Source organism: Palaemon carinicauda, chromosome 8 (genome assembly GCF_036898095.1).
Source record: "Palaemon carinicauda isolate YSFRI2023 chromosome 8, ASM3689809v2, whole genome shotgun sequence".
NCBI lineage: Eukaryota > Metazoa > Arthropoda > Malacostraca > Decapoda > Palaemonidae > Palaemon > Palaemon carinicauda.
In genome coordinates, this window is record NC_090732.1 from 65,277,414 (window position 1) to 65,300,385 (window position 22,972).

Genomic DNA, 22,972 nt, shown 5'->3' on the forward strand with positions numbered 1-22,972 from the left:
CGATCCGGCTCGTCAGCCTGCTCCAGCGCAGCAACGCTCACGGTCGGCTACGCGTGCTTCTAAGCTACTGTTCGCTCAGGATTCCACGCGTCGCCCTTCTGCTCGCCAGCGATCACCAGCTCGCCAGCGACCACAGACGCGTCAACGTTCTCCTGCTCGTCAGCGATCTCCTGCGCGTCAACGATCGCCATGGATCTTCCACGCGTGGACGATCTCCGGTAGCTTAGTCTTGCCGTAGATCTTCCTCCTGCTCGCCAGCGCTCACCTTTACTTCTGTCCTTCTGTACGCCAGCTTTCTTCAATCGCCAGCGCACATCTGCGCGCCCTTTCCTGCCACGCACCAATGGGCGCCAACGGTTTTTCCTGACCGTCCAGGATCGCCTGATTGACAGCTCGCATCAGCGCTCACCTTCCTGATGCACCTGCGCGCCTTCTGATTAGCGCGATGCTCGTTAACCATCCCTAGTCTTTTACGCGTCAGCGATCTCCTACGCGCCCGCGCGATTCTTCGCCTGCGCGCTAGCGTTTTGTTAACGCACCACTGCTTGCCAACGCGCCGTCGCTTGCCAACGCGCCGTCGCTTGCCAACGCGCCATCGCTGGCCAACGCACCTTCACTCGCCTACGGGCCATCGCTCGTCAACGCGCCATCGCCTGCCTACGCGCCATCGGTCTCCCGACCGCCTGCGCGACCACACGCCCACGTTCCCGCGCGCCTACGCGCATGCGCACCCACGCACATGCGCTCCAATGTTCGCCCGCGAGCGAACCAACGGTGTTCCATCGCGCGAACCAACGGTGTTCCATCCCGCGAACCAACGGTGTTCCATCCCGCGAACCAACGGTGTTCCATCCCGCGAACCAACGGTGTTCCATCCCGCGAACCAACGGTGTTCCATTGCGCGAACCAACGGTGTTCCATCCCGCGAACCAACGGTGTTCCATCCCGCGAACCAACGGTGTTCCATCGCGCGAACCAACGGTGTTCCGTCGCACGAACCGACGGTGTTCCATCGCGCGAACCGACGGTGTTCCATCGCGCGAACCTACGGTGTTCCATCGCGCGAGTGCCGGCTCGATTCCTGCAGTAACCATTGCTTGCCTACGGGTCATCGCTCGCCTGTGAATTTTCGGATTCTGACCCCCAGCTCTCGCCCCCCACGCTCGCCCTCCTTCTGCGCTCCCTCGCGCAGTTTCGTCTGCGCTCCTGTGTGCCTGCGCACGGGCGCGTCCACTTTCGGCCACATGCGAACCATTGATTTACAATCACGCGAGCGCCAGGGCGATTGCGACCGCGATTCCCGTCTAGGTTTCGCAACATGGCCAGCCTGGCGAGTCTTCTGGAGCGTATTTCCAGAACACGGTCTTCACCCCGTAAACACAGAGCATGGCACATGAAAGAGCAGGAAGAATCTTCAGGGAGGTCTGAGCAACATTCTTCTTTCCAGAACCTGGATTAGCCCTTCCTCGTCATTCCCTGGAAGGGTCTTACCAGGGAGCTTTCCGTTTGAGATTTCTCCGTTGGGCAAGGGGTGACTGGTTTAGCCCTTCCTCTTCTCCATCTCGTGAAAGGGGCTTACCAGGTCCTTTCCCTCCTCGGTTGCGACCCGAGGTTTTGTACAAGGAAGCTCCAGGAAGATCATGGGTACTTTCCTCCTCTCGGGCTCAAGCACCTTGGCGTTTCGTCGCCAAGTTTCGAACTTGCGGGCAAACTCGATGTTGGAGCATCTAGACGCAGTGACCGAGGTCTTCCTCTCGGGTGTCTCATCCATGGATGTCGACAAGCTCAGACACTCTTCCATCCTTGGGAAGAGCTTGTTTGAGCCCAAGGACAGAGACATGGACTGCTGTTGTGCGGAGGAAGTCGACTTCCGTTTTCACTCCTCCAAGGCGCTTTCTTCCAGACCCTGCAGGCCTCCGACGCCTCTTCATTCAGCCTCGTCAGCCTAAGTTATCGGACCGGCTACGGCAGCTAAGACAAGGTGTATAATAGCAGTCCCCTCCTGTCAGGACAGGTAGCACGGGAGGCTCTCCCGGGGAGGCATAATCCTAGAGGGAGCGGCAGAGTTCACAAACTCTAGGATTGGCAACCCCCCTTGCAGGTCTCACGCTGGGGGGATGCCTAAGGTTACTCGTCCGGATAACAGCTTCCCGATGCCGATTCCTGCACGGTCTCCGTGATCAGCCAAGGATATCGCGCCTCGCTCTTACCATCTCTCCGTCACTATCAGCGAATCCAGTGTCACTGAGCCTATATGCCATGGGGTCGGCAAGAGGTTTGCCCGTTGGGCAGAAGGATCCATGCCTAAGGAGAAGGTCCTCCATAGGGTTGTCGACGCCCCCCCCCCCCCCCGGCTTCTTCAGTCGATCCTTTCTTCTGGGAAAGCATCTGAGATGGGAGTTCCGTCGTCGACCTCTCAGCTCTGATCAAGTTTGTCGAACAAACTTCATCCAGCGTGGAACAGCTGAGTCGATCAGACTGGTAACGAGGCTGCAGGACTCCTTAGGCCCTGGATCGGGAGGATGGGTACTTCCAAGTTCCATTCCATCTATCTTCCAGGAAGCTCTTGGAATTCAGCCTAGACTACAGGTGTTCCTGCTTAAGATGCAGTGTGGCGATCCCGCCGCGGCATCGCAGGTTTTTTTTCCCCAGAGAACTCTCCCTGCTTTCCTCATGGCCGCTCAGGAGCAGGCTTCCGCCTCCTTCGCTTTTTGGAGGTCTGGTCAACTCCGGTAGACTCGGGTTCGACCTTCTTCTGCACCGGGACAAGCTTCCGGGTCTTTACCAAGAGTGTGGGATCATGGTAATTTGCTAGGAGCCTTCTCTACTTCTGCCTCAACATCTGGAGTATCTAGCCATGATATTGAGTCAACGGCCATACCATGTTGAAAACACCGCTTCTCGTCCGATCAGCGAAGTTAAGCAATGTTGGGTCTGGTCAGTACTTGGATGGGTGACCGCCTGGGAACACCAGATACTGTTGACTCCTTCTCCGAGCCTTCCCTTCAGTTGACTGTGGCAAGGCTGAGTCGCAGTACCTGTTCTCGGTCAAGCAGAGCTTTCAGCCCTACCTTGGAACGTTTCCTGGGTCTCTTTTCCTCATTGACCCGTCCAAAGTCCCGAACGGTCGCCTCAGGATAAGTTCCCTGTGAGGCGGCCCAAGTTCTGGTGGTGTCAAAGCAACGATTAACCGGACTTTCTGGCCCCTATGGGACCAGCGGAACGTTTAGACCTGCAATGGGGGTTGACCTATGGAACCTCTTGATGGGAGTGGATATTCTCGTCCTTTCCCCACATTTTGATGCTGTTCTCGGACTCGTCAAAGAAAAGGGGGGGGGGGGGGGCATGTTCCGGTTTAGGCCTATGGTCAGGACCTGAAGGGTACCTCCCCATCATTCAGGCAGGCTTAGGGGCCGTAGTCTGGCCCCTCTACAGATCCTACAGTTCTTGCCGAGTCGCTCCGTGTGCGACGACTTCATGGTACTGGCGTATTCCAACCACCAGGGGACGCATTTTCATACCGTCGCATCTTGCAGTAGAGATACTGAGATGATCCGAGGTCCTCTCAATACCACTATCGGCTCGCTCATTCCGGGCAGAGGAATGTTCTCTCCGACTATCTGAGCAGAGCCTCGCGGATAGAGAGTACCTGGGGGTCTTTGGCCTATAGTAACCTGCAAGTCCTGGCCTGGGGGACCTGATCGCGACAGCCTGGAACTTCAAGCTTCCGCTGTTCTTCCCCCCAGTCTCAGACCCAAAGACTCTTTGGCAAGATGCTTTCCGGTGACGGTGGGACAACATCGACGCCTGCGTCTTCCCACCATTGTTGTCTGTTGAGAATGGGTCTCAACAAGACCAGGTTGTCTGTCAACCTTTCGATGGCCCTGAGAGCTCCGCTGTGACTATACGCAGAACGGTTTCCGGACCCTCTGCTTCCCCTGATGGAACTCCCGGGAGAGCTTCTTCCACGGCACAGGCTACTCAAACAACCACACTACAACATCTTTCACGAGCCGTTGCATCGCTTCGGCTTCTCGCCTGGAGACACTACGCCGCCTCCTCAAGAAGAGACAACCCGCTACAGTCGCGGAGCGGAGGTCGCGTCACCTGCGATAGTCATCCGCAGGGGTCTACCAGGCGAAGTGGAGAGTCTTCTGTGGTTGGTGTCGTGGGAGAAATACCTCTTCCCTTGAAGCCTCTTCTCCAGCAATACAGTGAACCCTCGCCACTTCGCGGTTCGACCATCGCGGATTCACCACTTCGCGGATTTTTTCCATAACCCATATATATACAGTAATATATATATATATATATATGTATGCATGTATTTATGTATATATGTATGTATGCATATATGTAGGTATGTATATGTGTATACATATAAATATATATATATATATATATATATATATATATATATATATATATATATATATATATATATATATATATATATATATATATATATATATATATATATATATATATATATATATATATATATATATACACACATACACACACACACACACACACACACACACACACACACACATATATATATATATATATATATATATATATATATATATATCTAAAGTAGGAAGATGTGATGTAGTTCTAAGGGAAAAGTATGGGAAATATGTCTGGGTAATAAGCAAAGCTCTACCTCCAGTTTGTTTCTTCATAATGATCAGAGATAAATGTAAACAAAACATTGGTTGCCATTTTTTATCGTGCTTTTTAGCGTGTTTAGGAAACTCATGATATAAAATCACCTTTAATATTTGTGCCTGTTTTAGTTTAGGGTACTGTAGTACATGCATTAAGTGTTCTGTACATTAAAGGGTAGTTTGTTAACAGTACTACATACAAGGGAAGGTTTTAAAAGTCTGAATATACATGTTGAATAAATAGGTAAATATGGTGTCCCTACTTCGCGGATTTTCACCTATCGCGGCCGCGTCTGGAACCTATCTACCGCGATAAACGAGGGTTCACTGTAACGGAGTTATTGCTCTTCGGCGGGAGGAAACTCTTTTCCGCTCTCGGCAGTGAAGCCTATCGCTCAGCCTTTCCCTGGCCTTCAGGCTGAAAGGAATAGACTTTTTCCTTCCCGCTGGACCTTTCTTCGCTCATGCTAAGCTACGAACGTCCCTGCCCCCAGTCGGAGTGAGGCCTCCTCCATGGAGCATGGTTCGGACTCTTTAGTCCCTTAAGAGATCTTCTCAAGAATCATTACGTCAGGCCTCTGATCGTATTCCGTCTTGGGGGACGGTGCTCCTGCTCATTCTGGCCTCGGCCAGTGTGTAAGCAATCTTCTTGGTCTCGTACGACTCCGCCCTTTCAAGAGAATAGGGGAAGGCAACATTCAGGTTCGCTCCTGAGTTGTTTTCTAGACTCAGAATCTTGGAGTCCCGGACCTTCGGTTCGACTCCTTCAAGATTTCGAGTCTCCGTTCTGTATCAGATGACCCAAACCTTCTCCTTCTTGCCAGTAAAGGAATCGAGGGGTTATCTTTGAGAACAGCTGCAGTTTGTCCTCACGTGCAGCCGGTTCGGGAGCACAGGGAGGACACAGGGGAGAGTCACCAGTATACCTCTTCAGGTCGGACTCAAGGACATTCATCTCGACCTGAATCCAGACCCTCCCCCGTCACGTCGCCCTACAGCACGATGTCGGATACATCGCAACGTCCCTCGCCTTCGAGTAGAACTACTCTGTGACGCAGGTGCTACAAGCTGGAGTCTGGAAGCGTCTAATGACCTTCGCAGCCCGCTTCCTGCAGGACGTGACCCACAGGAATATCAATACGTTTCTATCACTCTGTGGTGGCTACACAACAGCTGGTCTAACCTCAGGCTCCTTTTTGGACAGGTAGCAGAAGGTTAAGGGCATTGTTATCAGGTTTTAGTCTGCATGAACGAAAGAAGTATGTCTGGCCCTTACTTCTTTCTTCATCGTCCCCTCTACTTGGGAAGCAGCATCCTGGTCTCTGCATAGCTGACCTCAAACCTCTGCAGGTAAACCATGCTTCCTTGTGTTCCGAGTATTGAGTCAATACTGTCGCGTCCCCCATACCCTGACGAGGTGGTATTGGGAATGTCCTAACCCAGAGTTCCTTCTGGAACGCCAGGTCAACTGCCTTGGACGGGTCACACTTTCTTCCTTCACACACAAGCTTATGTAGGCCACACGTTTCCTTGCAGAGCAAGGAACTTGTGAGGTGCAGGGACTCCTTTTCTCGAGTGCGACTCACTCGGATTCTGAGTCCCTGGGTAAAGCCAAAGCCAGTATGGCTGGGGACTTTCCACCCTTCCTAAGGGTTAAGTCACCCAATGTAAATAGCGTGGTTTGTATTTCGGTTACGGAACAAATGACAAATTCGAAGATAATTTGTATTTTTCCTAACCATACAAACCTTAGCTATTTACACATATTTGCCCGCCAGCCCTGTCCCCCAAGTCAAGTCCTATCTCTAAGTGAAGTGAGACATTTCACCGGTGTGTGAGGAGGGAGGGGTAGCAAGCTACCCCTCCCCCTATCCTTGCTAACTAGCGCAGGGTAGGAAACCCTCGTTAAAATCTAATGGGTCGTCATTTCAGCTACGCCGAAAGTAATACCCAATGTAAATAGCTAAGGTTTGTATGGTTAGGAAAAATACAAATTATCTCCGAATTTGTCATATCTAGGCATGGTCATAGACACCAATCTCCACAAAGCCTTCCCATCAGACGACAGGATAGCAAGGCTGAGGAAGGTCGCAAGGCCTTTCCTCAATCGAGAAGAACTCCCAGCCCAAACGTGGCTGCGTCTCCTCAGCCACCTCTCCTCCCTGGCCTGACTCGTTCCCAACGGTCGCCTCAGACTGAGATCTCTCCAGTGGCGACTCAAGTCCCGGTGGAATCAAGGTCTCGATTCCCTGGACATTTTGGTCCCCGTAGGTCCTGTGGAACGGACGGACCTCCAGTGGTTGGTGGCGGACGAGAACCTACGAAAGGGAGTGGATCTTTTCGTCCTTCCCCCGGATTTGATGTTGTTCTAGGACTCATCAAAGAAAGGGTGGGGGGCCCACGTTCTGAACCACAGGACTTCAGGCCTGTGGTCAGAATCAGAAAAGTACCTTCACATAAACCTGCTAGAAATGAAGGCCGTGTTCCTGGCACTTCAGAAGTTCCACCAAGTCCTGGCGGGCCACTCTGTGGTGGTGATGAGCGACAACACCACGGTGGTGGCTTATATCAACAAGCAAGGAGGTACCTTTTCAGAACAGCTATCCCATCTTGCAGTAGGGATTCTGAGATGGTCCGAAGTCCACTCGATCACACTAGCGGCTCGCTTCATTCCAGGCAAAAGGAATGTGCTCGTCGACAGTCTGAGCAGAGCGACGCAGACAGTGAGTACCGAATGGTCTTTGGATCCTCAAGTAGCCAACAAAGTCCTGACTTTGTGGGGTTCCCGACGGTGGATCTGTTCGCTACAGCGCTGAACTTCAAGCTCCCGCTGTACTGCTCCCCAGTCCCGGACCCCAAGGCTCTCTGGCAAGATGCCTTCCACCAACGATGGGACAACGTTGATGTGTACGCCTTTCCCTCGTTCTGTCTGATGAGGAGGGTACTCAACAAGACCAGAATATCAATCAATCTTTCAATGACCCTGATAGCTCCGCTATGGCATCACGCAGAATGGTTCCCGGACCTTCTGCAACTCCTCACGGAGGTTCCGAGAAAACTCCCTCCACGTCACGAGCTACTCAAACAACCACACGCCAACATCTTTCACAAAGCCGTAGCTTCGCTTCGACTTCACGTCTGGAGACTATCCAGCATCTCCTCACAGAGAGAGGATTTTCGCAACAAGTTGCGAACAGGATGTCTGGTCACCTGCGCAAGTCATCCGCAGGGGTCTACCAGGCGAAGTGGCGAGTCTTCTGTGGTTGGTGTCGTGGAAGGGGTATCTCTCCCCTCAATGCCACTATTCCAGCAATAGCGGAGTTCCTCGTATATTTGCGGGAGGAAATGTGTCTTTCAGTCTCGGCAGTGAAAGGCTATCACTCAGCCTCAAGTCTTGCCTTCAGGCTTAAAGGAATGGACATTTCTTCCTCGCTGAAACTTTCCCTTCTCATACGGAGTTATGAACTTACCTGCTCTTAGTCGGAAGTGAGACCTCCTCCATGGAACGTGGTTCGAGTTCTCAGGTCTCTGAAGAGACCTCCCTACGAACCATTATGCCAGGCTTCAGATCGCCACCTTACCTGGAAGACGGTTTTCCTGGTAGCATTGGCCTCGGCCAAGCGAGTCAGTGAGCTACATGGTCTCTCGTACGACATCGCCCATTCAAGGGGATGGGGGGAGGTAACGTTCAGGTTCGTCCCTGAGTTTGTTGCCAAGACTCAGAATCCGGGAGTGCCGGACCCTAGGTTTGACTCTTTCCAGGTTTCGAGTCTCCGTTCTGTAACAGATGACCCAGACCATCTACTGTGCCCAGTGAGGAGTCTGAGGTTGTATCTTAAAAGAACAGCTGCAGTTCTTCCCCGGGTGTGAGCCCTGTTTGTCAGCACCGGGAAGACGAAGAGGAGGGTCACCTGGAATACTATCTCGGCCTGGATTCGCAAGGTAATACATCTGGCCTTGAATCCTGACCCTTCTCCGTCACGTCGCCCTAGAGCGCATGATGTCAGGGGCATAGCTACGTCCCTGGCCTTCAAGAAAAATTATTCAGTGACGCAGGTCCTTCAAGCTGGGGTGTGGAAGCGTCAGACCACCTTCACGGCCCACTATCTGCAAGACGTGACACACAGGAGGCTCGATACGTTCTCTATCGGCCCTGTGGTGGCTGCACAACAGCTGGTCCAACCTCAGGCTCCTTAATGGACAAGTAGCAGAAGGTTGTGGGCATTGTTACCCGGTTTTAGTCTGCGTGAATGAAAAGATCTGTCTGGCCTATATTCTTTTCTTCATCCTCTCCTCCCTTGGAGAAAGCAGCATCCTGGGTTCTCTGCACAGCTGACCTCGAACCACTGCAGGTAAACCATGCTCCCTTGTGTTCCTAGTATTAAGTGTAATACTGTCATGTCCCCATACCCTGACGAGGTGGTATTGGGAGAGTCCTAGCCTAGATTTCCATCTGAAGAACTCCAGGTCAACTTCCTAGGACGAGTCACTTCTCACCTTCACACACAGCTTATGTAGGCCGCAGCAGATTCACAGCATGCTAGCGAGGAGCAGGGACTCCTTATTTCTTGAGTACTTACACATTCGAATTTGGAGTCCCCGGGCAAGCCAAAGCCAGTATGGCAGGGACTTTCCTCCCTACCTAAGGGTTGAGTCACCCCATGTAAATAGCGTGGTTTGTATTTCAGTTACAGAACAAATGACAAATTTGTAGATAATTTGTATTTTTCCTAACTATACAAACCTTAGCTATTTACACGTATTTGCCCGCCAGCCCTGTCCCCCGGGATAAGTCCTACCTCTAAGCAAAGTGAAGCATTCACTGGTGTGTGTGGGGGGGGGGGTAGCTAGCTACCCCTCCCTACTCCCCCGCTAACTAACGGCGGGGTAGTAAACCCTCGTTATAACTCTTATGGCTCGTCACTCGGCTACGCTGAAGTAATTACCCCTTGTAAATAGCTAAGGTTTGTATAGTTAGGAAAAATACAAATTATCTACTAATTTGTCATTTTTTGTTACAGTTCTCCGCCCTCCCCCTTCTCCCGTGAATGTCAGTGGGGGGAGGAGGGAGCATTCTTAATTTATAATTCTTATGTTTTGCTATTCACTAGTGGTTACCCTTCGGAGTTCCTCCCGGGGGATTTTCTGTTAAATAATTATTTAAATTTATTTTCCCCGTTAACTATGCAGTTTTTCTTTGTTTGACTAAGTGTGCCAACGAAGCAGAGCTGTCCTCTTTGTGCCTGGGGAGTCTGCTGTCGCTGCCGTCTCTCTAGGTCATCGTCATGGGCGTTATCCCTTCTCTTAGAAGCCCTCCTGTGACAACTGTTAGCTCTTCAGTTCATCTTAGAACGCTAAGGAGGTTCGCCTCCAGGGGTGGGTAACTTCCCTTCCGAGGGAGGTTCCCTTCCCAGGTGAGAGAGCTTCCCCCTGCAGGCTGAGCAGCTGCAGGATCAGTCTTGTGTCCTCTCTCGTTCGCGAGGGAGGCCACTCTTAAGGACTCCTCTTCGGAGGATTGCTCCTTATAGGTCAGCTTGCTGATCCAACGGCCCTAAGGGGCGCCATCACCAGTGTATTCAAGTCTCTTCTACGAAGTTTCACCTCTCTCGTTTGCGAGAGAGGCCACTCATAGAGACCCCTCTTCGGAGGATTGTTCCTGATTAGCCCAACCATCTCCTAGACCTGCTGACCTGCCGTCGCTGTTCCTGCTGTTCCTGAGACTGCCATCCAGAGACATCCTGTTCCAGGGACTGCGCGCCAACGTTCACGTGCGCATCAGCGCACATCGTTGGAGTTTCCTGAAATAGCGCACAGGGGCTCACCAGTGATTCAGCCTTTGAGTGTCTCCTAGTTTCTTCTACGAAGGGCACATCTCCCGTTCGCGGGAAAGGTCTCTCATAGAGACCCTTCCTCGTAGTAACAAGCAGAACTTCCAGTGTTGATCGTCCGGCCAGCTGACCGACCGATCTACCAGCTCAACCTTGCAGGGCGGCGTAAGTAGAAGTCTAAGCGGGACCGTTCTCCTTCAAGGGTCGCCTTGAAGAAGGAAGGTTCCGGGGACTCTTCTTCCGCCGCCCGAACCTCCTCCGAAGCTCCCACTCGATCCGTCTCTCGCGAGAGGCCGGCAAGTGGTAGCGGAGGCCCTTCTTTTGTTTCCCAATCTCGGGGTTCGGGAGAGGGCGTTGCCTCCCATAGCGAGGCAGCTCCCCCTCCTGCTCCGGGGGAGGGCATTGATTCTGACCATGTAACTAACGATGATCTTTTTCAGCTTTGGGCTTCCTTGGGGCTTAAGGGCTCGCCCTCCAAGGAAGCCCTGTTTGACCTGATCCAGTTGGGTGCAGCTGTCAAACAGTCGCCAGTAATAGCAGAGGTTGATCCTCTGTCTAATGTCAACGTTGTTGTGGCAGAGGCTTCCGACGGGTCGGGTCAAACCCCTGCTGCAGTTGCGGTTGTTGCTGAAGGCTCAATTCCCCCCTCCGAACATCCTTTGAGGGAGGAGCTGGGTCTAACGGTCTCTCCTGCGGGTGACTCTCCGCCTCGGGGGAGTGCACTGACAGAGACTCCTCTTCGGAGGACGGATGATGGTGATGCTGTGCCTCGAGGTTGTCTTCGCCGTAAGGCTCGCCCTCCTCTTCGCCGCAGAGGCCTTTCTTCTCCCTACAAGGGAGTTAGGAGGCGCATCTTCGCCTTCAACTTCCCCCGCATAGGATCCTCCACGTCGAGAGCAGACCATTGCAGCTGCTTCTTTGGACCTCTCCGCAGATCGTTCGCGATCTCTGATGCCTGCGAGACCTTCGAGTCTTCCTTCCCCGTTCCTGGACGCTGATGCGCTGTGGGCGCCTACGCACCCCGTTATCCAACGGGCACCGGTTCCATCGGGGTTAGAGGGCTCTTCCCACATTGTGGGTGAGTCTCTCGAGCGCCAGGTCTTACCTGCGCGCGTGCGCAGTCCTAGAGATCCCTCTGGACTTGCTGCGCCCGGCTTATCTCCTGAGTCTCGCCGTAGATCTCCTGCTCGCCAACGCCCGCCTGCTCGCCCACGCTCTCCTACGCACCAGTGCTCTCCTACACACCAGCGCTCTCCTGAGCCTCAAGAGACCTCCTGTGCGCCAGCGTTCTCCTGCTCGCCAGCGCACTTCTGCTCCTGCTACGCGCACTGCGCGCCATTGGTCTCCTGAGCTTCAGCGATCTCCTGCTCTCCAGCGCACAACGGCTCGTCCAGTTCCTGATGGGCGCCAACGTTCGCCCGCACGCCCACGGTCTCCGGATCTGGGCGCAGGCAGGGACACTGTCCCTCCTCCTCGCCGAGGTTCGCCTACGTGCCAACCATCGCGCGCACTCTTCTGTGCGCACTTCAAGGCCAGCCCGAGTTCCTGCGCGACGTGCCCACGAGATGTCTCCTGAGCCCACCCACGAGCGTTCGCCCTTGCGCAAATCATCGCCTTCTGGTCCTGCGCCCCAGCTGGTTCCCTCGGAACGCGCACCTGCGCGCCAGCGATATCCTGCGCGCCAGCGACCTCCTGCGCGCCCACGCGATCCTTCGCCTGCGCGCAAGCGTTCTCCTACGCGCCAACGCGCCCCTGCACAGGATCGCCTGTGCGTAGTCGTTCGCCTGTGCGCACTACGCGCCATCACTCGCCAACGCGCCGTCGCTCTTTAACACGCCGACACTCGCCAACGCGCCACCGATCGCCTACGCGCCATCGCTCTCCCGACCGCCAGCGCTCTCTCTTGCAGCCGCGCGCACCTTCACCTACGCGCCCACGCGCACCTTCGCCTACGCACCCCCGCACCCACGCGCGCCCACGTTCGCCTGCACGCGAACCGGCGATTCAACCATCGCTCGAGCGCCAGCGATTCCCGCTGGGTTTCGCAGCGTGCCCAACCGTGCGAGCCGTCGGGGACGCGTGCTTCCAGATCCTTGTCATCGCGATCTCCACCCCGCAAGCGCAGAGCTACGCTAGTCCAGGAGCAGGAAGAATCTTTGGAGGGGTCCGCGCAACATTCTTCTTCTTTTCAGGCAGGCCCCGTAGTATCCACTCCTAAGGATCAGCCGATCCCCTTCCCTCCAGCGGGTGGTGCTGACACTGCGTCGGTCAGCTTCCAGCCTTGGTTTGGATCCCTGATCAAAGTGGTCGTGCAGGCGATGAAGCCGGCCCTCGCTGATCTGGGACTGAAACCAACAGCTCCCGCTTCCCCGCTGAATAGAAGGAGAGGAGTGGACTTTGTGGTTACTTCTCCCAGGGTTAAGTTGGCTCCCAAGAAATCCGTCGGGAAGGCCCCTTCCCCTTCGCAGACGTTTTCTCCTTCCCCTGTAGACGAAGCCTTTCCGTCCTCAGGGGAATCCAGCGAGGTGAGGCGTTCTCCCACGGCACCAATGGGAGGAACCCCACCTCAAGGAAGAGAAGCGTCTCGCGTGGAGAGGAGCCCCCAGACTTCTTTGCTTGAGTCCTGTATCCCTCCCAGGAGGGAGCCTAAGGACTCGAAGACTATCCCTAAGTCTTCCACCCGGATTCGACCGGAGCTACCGAGACCCCAGGAGAACGTCCACGTTTCTCCCCAGGTTGAGCTACTGGGGACAGGAGACCTTGCTGCCAGCCCGCAAGGAGGAGAACAGCACGAGTCGGAGCATGCCTTCTGGCAGGTCCTGAGTTTGATGAGGTAACTCAATGGATTCAAGGACCCCGAGACCGCCCTTTGCGAAGGCAAGGACACGGTCCTGGACCAGGTCTACGGTATCTAGAAGCTCCCAAAGGCCAGTGCGGCTCTACCCTGGTCCCAGGGAGTGAAGGGTGCCAGAGACAAGGTTGAGGGCCAGCTCGCCGAACTCGCCTCCTCCAGCCGTTCCTCTGCCGGGAACAAACTCCTCCCACCTCCTCGCGTACAGCAGAGGAGGTACTTCGAGATCATGGGGGAGTCCGGTTTAGCTCTTCCCCTCCACCACTCCGTGGAAGAGCTCTCTAGGGGAATTTCTTTAGAGAAACTCTCCACCCGGCAGGTGACATTCTCTGCTACGGAGATCCTAAGCCAGGAGAAGGTTGCGAAGTGTGCCATGCAGGCCACTTTGTGGTTGGACATCTGGCTTGGGTCTCTGAGCATCCTGTTGCGATCCGAGGACTTGTCCAAGGAGAGCACCAGGAAGGCCCATGAGACGTTCCTCCTCTCGGGCACGCGCTCCATCAAGTTTTTAGCTCACCAAGTTTCGAACTTGTGGGATAAGTCGATCCTAAAACGTCGGGATGCCGTGACCGAGAGGTTCCACTAGAGGGTCCCAGCCGTGGATGTCAGCAGGCTCAGACACTCCTCCATCCTTGGAGAGAGTTTGTTCGAGCCCAAGGATGTAGAACGGACAGCTGAGAGGTGGAGGAAGTTGAATCAGGATTCGCTCCTCCAAAGGGCCCTCACATCTCGGTCCTACAAACCACCAGCTCCTCAACAACAACCTCAGCAGCCTCGTCAGTCTAAGACACCGAGACAGGCTCCGGCAGCGAAGGCCAAGGTGTCTAAACAGCAGCCCTTTCCTGTCAAGGACAAGAAAGGCAGTAAGTCCTCCAGGGGAGGTAAGAATCCTAGGGCGAGCGGCCGAGGCCGTAAACGCTAGGATTGGCAATCCCCCTGCATGTCCACCAGTGGGGGGATGCCTACAAAGTTGAGCGAACAGGTGGCAGCAACTCGGGGCCGATTCCTGGACGATCTCTGTGATCAGCCAAGGATATCGCGTCCCGTTCATAACATCTCTTCCTCCCCTGACAGCGAATCCAATGTCGTTGAGCTCCTATGCCATGGGATCGGTAAAGGGGCTAGCCTTTCGGGCAGAAGTCGAGACCATGCTCAAGAAGGATGCTCTCTAGGAGGTCGTCGACGGCTCCCCAGGCTTCTTCAGTCGACTCTTTCTTGTAAAGAAGGCGTCTGGAGGCTGGAGACCTGTCATCGACCTCTCAGCTCTGAACAAGTTTGTCAAGCAAACTCCGTTCAGCATGGAGACAGCGGACACGGTCAGACTTGCAGTGAGACCGCAAGACTTCATGTGCACTCTGGATTTAAAGGACACGTACTTCCAGATCCCAGTCCATCCGTCTTCCAGGAAGTACTTGAGATTCAGCCTAGACAACAAGACCTACCAGTTCAAGGTGCTGTGTTTCGGTCTCTCCACAGCACCTCAGCTGTTCACCAGAGTGTTCACCCTGATTTCTTCATGGGCACATAGGATCGGCATCCGTCTCCTCCGCTATCTGGACGACTGGCGGATCCTAGCAGACTCGGAGTCGACCCTTCTTCGACACCAAGACAAGCTTCTGGGGTTTTGCCAAGATCTAGGGATCATGGTAAACCTCGAGAAGTCTTCTCTGCTTCCAACTCAACGACTGGTATATCTAGGCATGATATTAGACACCAATCTCCACAAAGCCTTTCCATCAGACGACAAGATAGCAAGGCTGAGGAGGGTCGCAAGACCTTTCCTCGGACGGGAAGCCCTTCCAGCCCAATCTTGGTTACATCTCCTTGGTCACCTAGCCTCCCTGGCCTGTCTAGTTCCGAACGGCCTCCTCAGGATGAGATCCCTTCAATGGCGGCTCAAGTCCCGGTGGAATCAAGGCAACGATTCCCCGGACACTCTGGTCCCCATGGGACCCGCGGAACGGACGGACCTACAGTGGTGGCTGACTGATGAAAACCTACGAAAGGGAGTGGATCTTCTCGTCCTCCCCCCGGATTCGATGCTGTTCTCAAACGCGTCAAAAGAAGGGTGGGGGGCCCACGTTCTGAACCAGAGGATCTCAGGCCTATGGTCAGAATCAGAAAGGTGCCTCCACATCAGCCTGCTAGAAATGAAGGCAGTCTATCTAGCCCTTCAACAGTTCCAACAGGTCCTGGCGGGCCACTCCGTGGTGGTGATGAGCGACAACACCACGGTAGTGGCTTATATCAACAAGCAGGGAGGTACCTTTTCACAACAGCTATCCCATCTTGCAGTAGAGATACTGAGGTGGACCGAAGTCCACTCGATTCCACTATCAGCTCGCTTCATTCCGGGCAAAAGGAATGTGCTCGCCGACAGTCTGAGCAGGGCTTCGCAGATAGTGAGTACCGAGTGGTCTTTGGTTCCTCAAGTAGCCAACAAAGTCCTGACTTTGTGGGGTTCCCCGACAGTGGACCTGTTCGCGACAGCTTTGAATTTCAAACTGCCGCTGTACTGCTCCCCAGTCCCGGACCCCAAGGCACTCTGGCAAGATGCCTTCCAACAATGGTGGGACAACATTGACGTCTACGCCTTTCCAACCTTCTGTCTGATGAGAAGGGTGCTCAACAAGACAAGACTATCGGTCAATCTGTCAATGACCTTAATAGCTCCGCTATGGCATCATGCAGTGTGGTTCCCGGACCTTCTGCAGCTCCTGACGGAACTCCCGAGAGAACTCCCCCCACGACACGAGCTACTCAAGCAACCATACTGCAACATGTACCACAAGGCCGTAGCTTCGCTTCGGCTTCACGCCTGGAGACTATCCAGCGTCTCCTCACAGAAAGAGGCTTTTCGCAACAAGTTGCGGACAGGATGTCTCGACACCTGCGGAAGTCATCCGCAGGGGTCTACCAGGCGAAGTGGAGAGTCTTGGTGTCGTGGAAGGGGTATCTCTCCCCTCGATGCTACTATTCCAGCAATAGCGGAGTTTCTTGTGTATTTGCGGGAGGAAATGCGCCTTTCGGTCTCGGCGGTGAAAGGCTATCGCTCAGCCTTAAGCTTAGCCTTCAGGCTGAAAGGAATGGACATTTCTTCCTCGCTGGAACTTTCTTTACTCATACGAAGCTACGAGCTTACCTGCCCACAGTCGGAAGTGAGACCCCCTCCTTGGAACGTGGTTCGAGTCCTCAGGGCTCTTAAGAGACCTCCATTCGAACCATTACGCCAGGCCTCCGATCGACACCTGACTTGGAAGACGGCGTTCCTGCTCGCTTTGGTGTCAGCCAATCAGGTCAGTGAACTTCATGGTCTCTCATACGACGTCGCCCATCCAAGGGGATGGGGGGAGGTAACGTTCGGGTTCGTCCCTGAGTTTGTAGCTAACACTCAGAATTCTGGAGTCCCGGACCCACGGTTCAACTCCTTCAGGGTTTCGAGTCTCCGTTCTGTAACAAGTGACCCAGACCATCTGTTACTATGCCCAGTGAGAAGTCTGAGGCGTGATCTGAAGAGAACGGCTGCAGTCCGTCCTCGCGTGCAAGCCCTTGTTGAGCACAGGAAGGATAAAGAGGAGGGTCACCAAGAACACTATCTCTGCGTGGATCCGAAGGGTCATCCAGACCCTCCTCCATCACGTCGTCCCAGAGCACACGATGTCAGAGGCATCGCTACGTCTCTGGCTTTCAAGAGAAACTTCTCGGTGACGCAGGTGCTACAAGCTGTGGTCTGGAAGCGTCAAAACGACCTTCACAGCCCACTACCTGCAGGACGTGACCCACAGGAGCTTTGATACATTCTCGATCGGCCCTGTGGTGGCTGCACAACAGCTGGTCTAACCTCAGGCTCCTTAACGGACAGGTAGCAGAAGGTTGAGGGCATTGTTACCCGGTTTTAGTCTGCGTGAACGAAAGAGTATGTCTGGCCTTTATTCTTTCTTCATCCTCCCCTCTCGTGGGGAAAGCAGCATCCTGGGTTCTCTGCATATCTGACCTCGAACCTCTGCTGGTAAACCATGCTCCCTTGTGTTCCTAGTATTTAGATAATACTGTCGCGTCCCCCATACCCTGACGAGGTGGTATTGGGAACGTCCTAGCCTAGAATTCCATCTAAGGGACTTCAGGTCAACTTCCTAGGACGAGTCACACTTCAACCCTCCACACACAAGCTTATGTAGGCCGCACGTTCCATGCGAAGCAAGGAACTTGCGAGGTGCAGGGACTTTTTCTCGACGTGCTACTCACTCGGTTTCTGAGACCCCGGGTAAAAGCCAAAGCCAGTAAGGCCGGGACTTTCCTCCCTACCTAAGGGGTAAGTCACCCCATGTAAATAGGGTGGTTTGTATTTCGGTTACGGAACAAATGACAAATTCGGAGATAATTTGTATTTTTCCTAACCATACAAACCTTAGCTATTTACACATATTTGCCTGCCAGCCCTGTCCCCCAAGGCAAGTCCTACCTCTAAGTGAAGTGAAGCAGTTCACCGGTGTGTGAGGGGGGAGGGGTAGCTAGCTACCACTCCCCCTACCCCCTTGCTAACTAGCGCGGGGGTAGTTAACCCTCGTTAAAATTCTTATGGCTCGTCATTTCAGCTACGCCGAAAGTAATACCCCATGTAAATAGCTAAGGTTTGTATGGTTAGGAAAAATATAAATTATCTCCGAATTTGTCATATTCGTCTCTGAGTTTGTGGCTAAGACACAGAATCCGGGAGTGCCGGATCCTCGATTCGACTCTTTCTGGATTTCGAGTCTGCGTTCTGTAACAGATGACCCAGATCATCCCCTACTGTGTCCAGTAAGGAGTCTGAGGTTATATCTCAAAGAACGGCTGTATTCGTCCCCAAGTGCAAGCTTTGTTTGTGAGCACTGGGAGAACGAAGAGGAGGGTCACCAAGAATACCATCTCGGCTTGGATTCGTAGGGTGATCCATCTGTCCCTGAATCCTGACCCTCCTCCATCATGTCGCCTTAGAGCGCATGATGTCAGGGGCGAACTTCTCAGTGACGCAGGTTCTACAACCAGGGGTGTGGAAGCGTCAGACGACCTTCACAGCCCACTACCTGCAAGACATGACCCACAGGAGGCTCGATACGTTCTCTATCGGCCCTGTGGTGGCTGCACAACAGCTGGTTTAAACCTCAGGCTCCTTAATGGACAAGTAGCAGAGGGTTGAGGGCATTGGTACCTGGTCTTAGTCTGCATGAAAGAAAAGGTATGTCTGGCCTACAGTATATTCTTTTCTTCATCCTCCCCTCTCTTGGGGAAAGCAGCATCCTGGGTTCTCTGCATAGCTGACCTCAAATCACTGCAGGTAAACCATGTTTCCTTGTGTTCCTAGTATTAAGTTAATACTGTCACGTCCCCATACCCTGACAAGGTGGTATTGGGAAAGTCCTAGCCTAAAGTTTTCCATCTAAGAACTTCAGGTCAACTTCCTAGGACGAGTCACACATAATCCTTCACACACAGCTTATGTAGGCCGCAGCCCTTGCATAGCAAGGTGCGAGCGAGGTGCAGGGACTCTTCATTGTTGAGTGCTGACAAACTCAGATAATGAGTCCCCGGGCAAAGCAAAAAGCCAGTATGGCTGGTACTTTTCCACCCTTCCTAAGGGTTGAGTCACCCATATTAAATAGCGTGGTTTGTATTTCAGTTACGTAACAAATGACAAATTCGGAGATAATTTGTATTTTTCGTAACTATACAAACCTTAGCTATTTAATCAAACTTGCCTGCCAGTCCTATCCCCCGTCAAGTCCTACCTCTAAGCAAAGTGAGCTCAGCACACAGGTGTGTGAGGGGGGGGGGGGGGGGGCAGTAGCCAGCTACCCCTGGGGTAGTAAACCCTAGTTAAAATTATAATGGCTCGTCATTTCAGTTATGCCGAAAGTAATACCCATACAGTATTAAATAGCTAAGGTTTGTATAGTTAGGAAAAATACAAATTATCTCCGAATTTGTCATCTTGCTGATCCACCGGCCCTCATGGGCATCATCGTGGATGTCTTCAAGTCTCTTACTCAGTGGCAACCTTGCATTAACACTGGAACTTCTGAAGTCTTTTTACCAAGATCCAGTGATCAGGGTAAACCTACGGAAGTCTTCCCTACTTCCCTCCCAGGAGACTGGTGTATCTGGGAATGATTCTAGACACCAATCTCCACAAAACCTTCTTGAAACGAGAACGACTTCCATTCCAAGAGACTTGAGTCGGAAAAAAGAAGAAAGGAGGGACCATAGTGCTGCACCACACGACCTCAGCCCTCTAGACAGAGCCCGAAGGTACCTTCACATAAATATCTTAAGAGATGAAGGCCAACTTTCCGGTCCTTCAGCTGCCTCATCGGTTCCTAACAGACCACTCAGTGATGTGATGGACGACACACCACACACCACATAGAGACTCACATCGACAAGCAAGAAGGAACTTGCTTGTAGCCTCTTCCCATCTAATAGTATAAACACTAAGATGGGCCAAAGTCCGTTCGGTACCACTATCAGCCCGCTTCATTTCAGACTGGAAGAACGTGCTCGCCGACAATCTGTGCACAGCATCTCAGATAAGGTATACCGAATGGACTTTGGATCGCCATGTAGCCAACAAAGTCCTGACTTTACGAGGTCCTCCAACTAGGGGGTCTGTTTGCAACGCTCCTGAATCTCAGGCTACCATTGCTCACCAGCCCTAGACCGTAAGGCTCTCTGGCAACAACGGCGGGTACAACAATGACGTTTACGTCTTGTCCCTGTTTTATCTGGAGAATGGCACTCAACAAGGCTAGAACATCAGTCAACCTCTCAAGGACTCTCCTAGCTCCGCTATGGCATTATGCAGAACGGTCTCCAAACCTTTTGCAGCTCCTGATAGAGTCTCCAAGAGAACCCTGTCCACATAACAGACAACCCGCTTCAACACCTACCACAAGCTATAGCTTTGCTATGATTGTACGCCTGAAGACTACCCAATACCTCTTTGCGAAAAGGTTGTCTGGAAATCTGAGGAATTCCTCGGCATCAGTCTACCAGGCAGTATCGTGTCTTGTGTGGTTGGTGTCATGTGAAAATGTCTCTCCACTTGATACCTCGATTCCAGCAATAGCGGAATCCTCAAGTATATACAAGAGGAAAAGACCCTCTATTCAGTTCCGACAGGTAAAGATGATCACTCAACCTTGATCCTTCACCTTCAAACTGAAAGAAAGGGACACCCTCTCATCGGTATACTTTTCCTAACTCTTAGGGACCTACAACTTGCCTTTCCCCAGTCGGAATTGAGACCTTCCTCTCAGAACATGGTTCAAATCTTTAATCCCTAAAGGGACCTCCTTATGTTCCACTTCACCAGGCAACAAATTTTCTCCTGATTCAAGAACACAATGTTCCTACACACTCGGACAGCAATCATACGAGTCAAGGAACTTCATGGTCTCTCTTTCGACATCGCCCATTATTGAAAAGGGCGAAAGACAATGCTCAGTTTCGTCCCTGAGTGTGTCGCCAGACACAGTATTCAGAGGTGACGGATCCTACACAAGTCTCAACTAGGTAACGGACGATCCAGATCATCCGTTACTGTACCCAGGGTAAGGTATGAGACTTTACCTAAAGAATACGGCAACAGCCTGCCCGAGTCCCTCCTCTTGTCAGCACTGGGAGAGACTAGAGGAGGATCACCGAAACATCATCTCGACATGACGACTCACAGCGTTAGGGGCATAATTATGCCCCTGGTCCTTCTTAGCAGATTACTCTGTGACGCAGGTTTTACAAGAAAGGATGTGAATGCTCCAGGTGACTTTCACAACCTTACTCCTGCAAGACGTGACCCACAGGAACTCGATACGATCTCTGTTGGTCCGGTGGTGGCTGCACAACAGCTGGTTGTATACCTCAAGCTCCTTATTGGATAAGTAGCAGAAGGTTGAGGGCACTGTTACCCGGTTTTAGTCTGCGTTAATGAAAAGATTTGACTGGCTCTTATTCTTTTCTTAATCCTACCCTCTCGTGGGGAAAGCAGCATCCTGGGTTCTCTGCATAAGCTGACCTCAAACCACTGCAGGTAAACCATGCTCCCTTGCGTACCTAGTATTAAGCTAATACTGTTGCATCCCCATACCCTTTCGAGGTGTGATTGTGAAGTCTTGGTTACGTCAGGTTTTTCCTACATAGACTCGGAATAAATTTACCTAGAAAGTCACACTTCTGCATGTCTCAACACAGCTTGCGTAGCCCGCGGACCTTGCGTAGCAAAGTTTAGCGAGGGCAGGGACTCCTTATTTTTGAGTACAGTGGAACCTCTACACACGAACGTATCTACATCCGAATTTTCCAACATCTGAAGTAAAATTCGAGCAAATTTTTGACTCTACACCCGAATTTTATTTCGACACACGAAGTAAACATTACGCCATTGAGCGTCGAGTGCTCAGTTCTCTATTCTTGTGTGTATCGTGTGGTTGTCCTCTGTTTGGTCTGTTATTAACAGTGCTTATTTTCTTCCTTTTCTCACATTTCCTTTTTGATTTTACCTAAAATCATGGTGCCTAAGAAGCTAAGTTTCAGTACTGGAAGAAGGCAATTCTTTCATTAGAATTGAAGCAAGAAATTATAGAAAAACATGAGAGCAGTGTGCATGTGAGTGATTCTGTATGGCTAAACAATATGGCCGGAATAGGCCTATGATCTCGAGGATCATCAAGCTGAAGGCAGCCATTAAAGCAAATAACCATCGAAGGGGATCACCATTATTACAAGACATCTTAGCAATACCTTGGAAGAGATAGAACGCCTTTTGTTGATAGGGATAAAGGACAAAGAGATTGTTGGCAACGATCATTTGTGAGAAGGGCCAGCGTGATGAACAGAAAGAAAGAAAAAAGTGAAGCAAAGAAAACCATGATAGCATTAACAAGCTCTTTTAAATAAGACTTCTCTCTTTTACTGTTTTTCTCTAAACATAGCATTAACATGTTCTTTAAATAAAATATCTCTCTCTCTCTCTCAGCTAATCTGAATTCCTCTCTGAGTTGTATTTGTGTGCCGGTGAGTGAACACTTGTGCGTCCCTAAAAATATCCTGATTTAACGCGGATAACAAAAGGCTATCGAGTGAAATATAGCTACAAGTTTTCGTGAATAGTCGGTGATTAGTTTGAGGGCAGAAAAGTGGGATAAAACGTCGGCATAGGATAGTTATCTTGTGAATTAATAAAACTCTGATCAAGATGGCATTGTATAACACAGGCAACTCGTGGAGGACATCGCTGGAGTCAGCAAAAGCAAATTCCATGAGTTGGCGAAACAGGAGCTCGACCGTCTGATAACAGAGGTCACTAGTATCTCCAACCAGTGTGACGGAAAAATATTCGCAGACATATTGAAACAATATGATCCAATAAACTGGAACAAATCTGCGGAAAACATCAGCAAAATAATAGAAGAAATTCCAAAGAAGATCCAAGTGATAAAGAGACTTATAAAGAAAGTCTACATCAATCAACACATTCCATCAAAGAACAACAACAAGTCCAATATGGTGAATATGCTGATTGATGCATTGGGAAAAAGAATGGTGTAATACATGTAAGATATGGTATTCCATTAATAATCCTCAAC

General features: G+C 51.9%; 1 protein-coding gene and 1 non-coding gene across 2 annotated transcripts in view; both read left to right on the plus strand.

Moving 5' to 3' along the window:
- The window catches only part of tank (EI24 domain-containing protein tank), a 543,339-nt gene that overhangs the window by 43,168 nt on the left and 477,199 nt on the right, over positions 1-22,972 (plus strand). The gene's annotated exons all lie outside the window — the stretch shown is intronic.
- Positions 2,868-2,986, plus strand: LOC137646211 (5S ribosomal RNA). The gene has a single exon (XR_011045438.1). It is a non-coding gene; the product is annotated as a 5S ribosomal RNA (ribosomal RNA).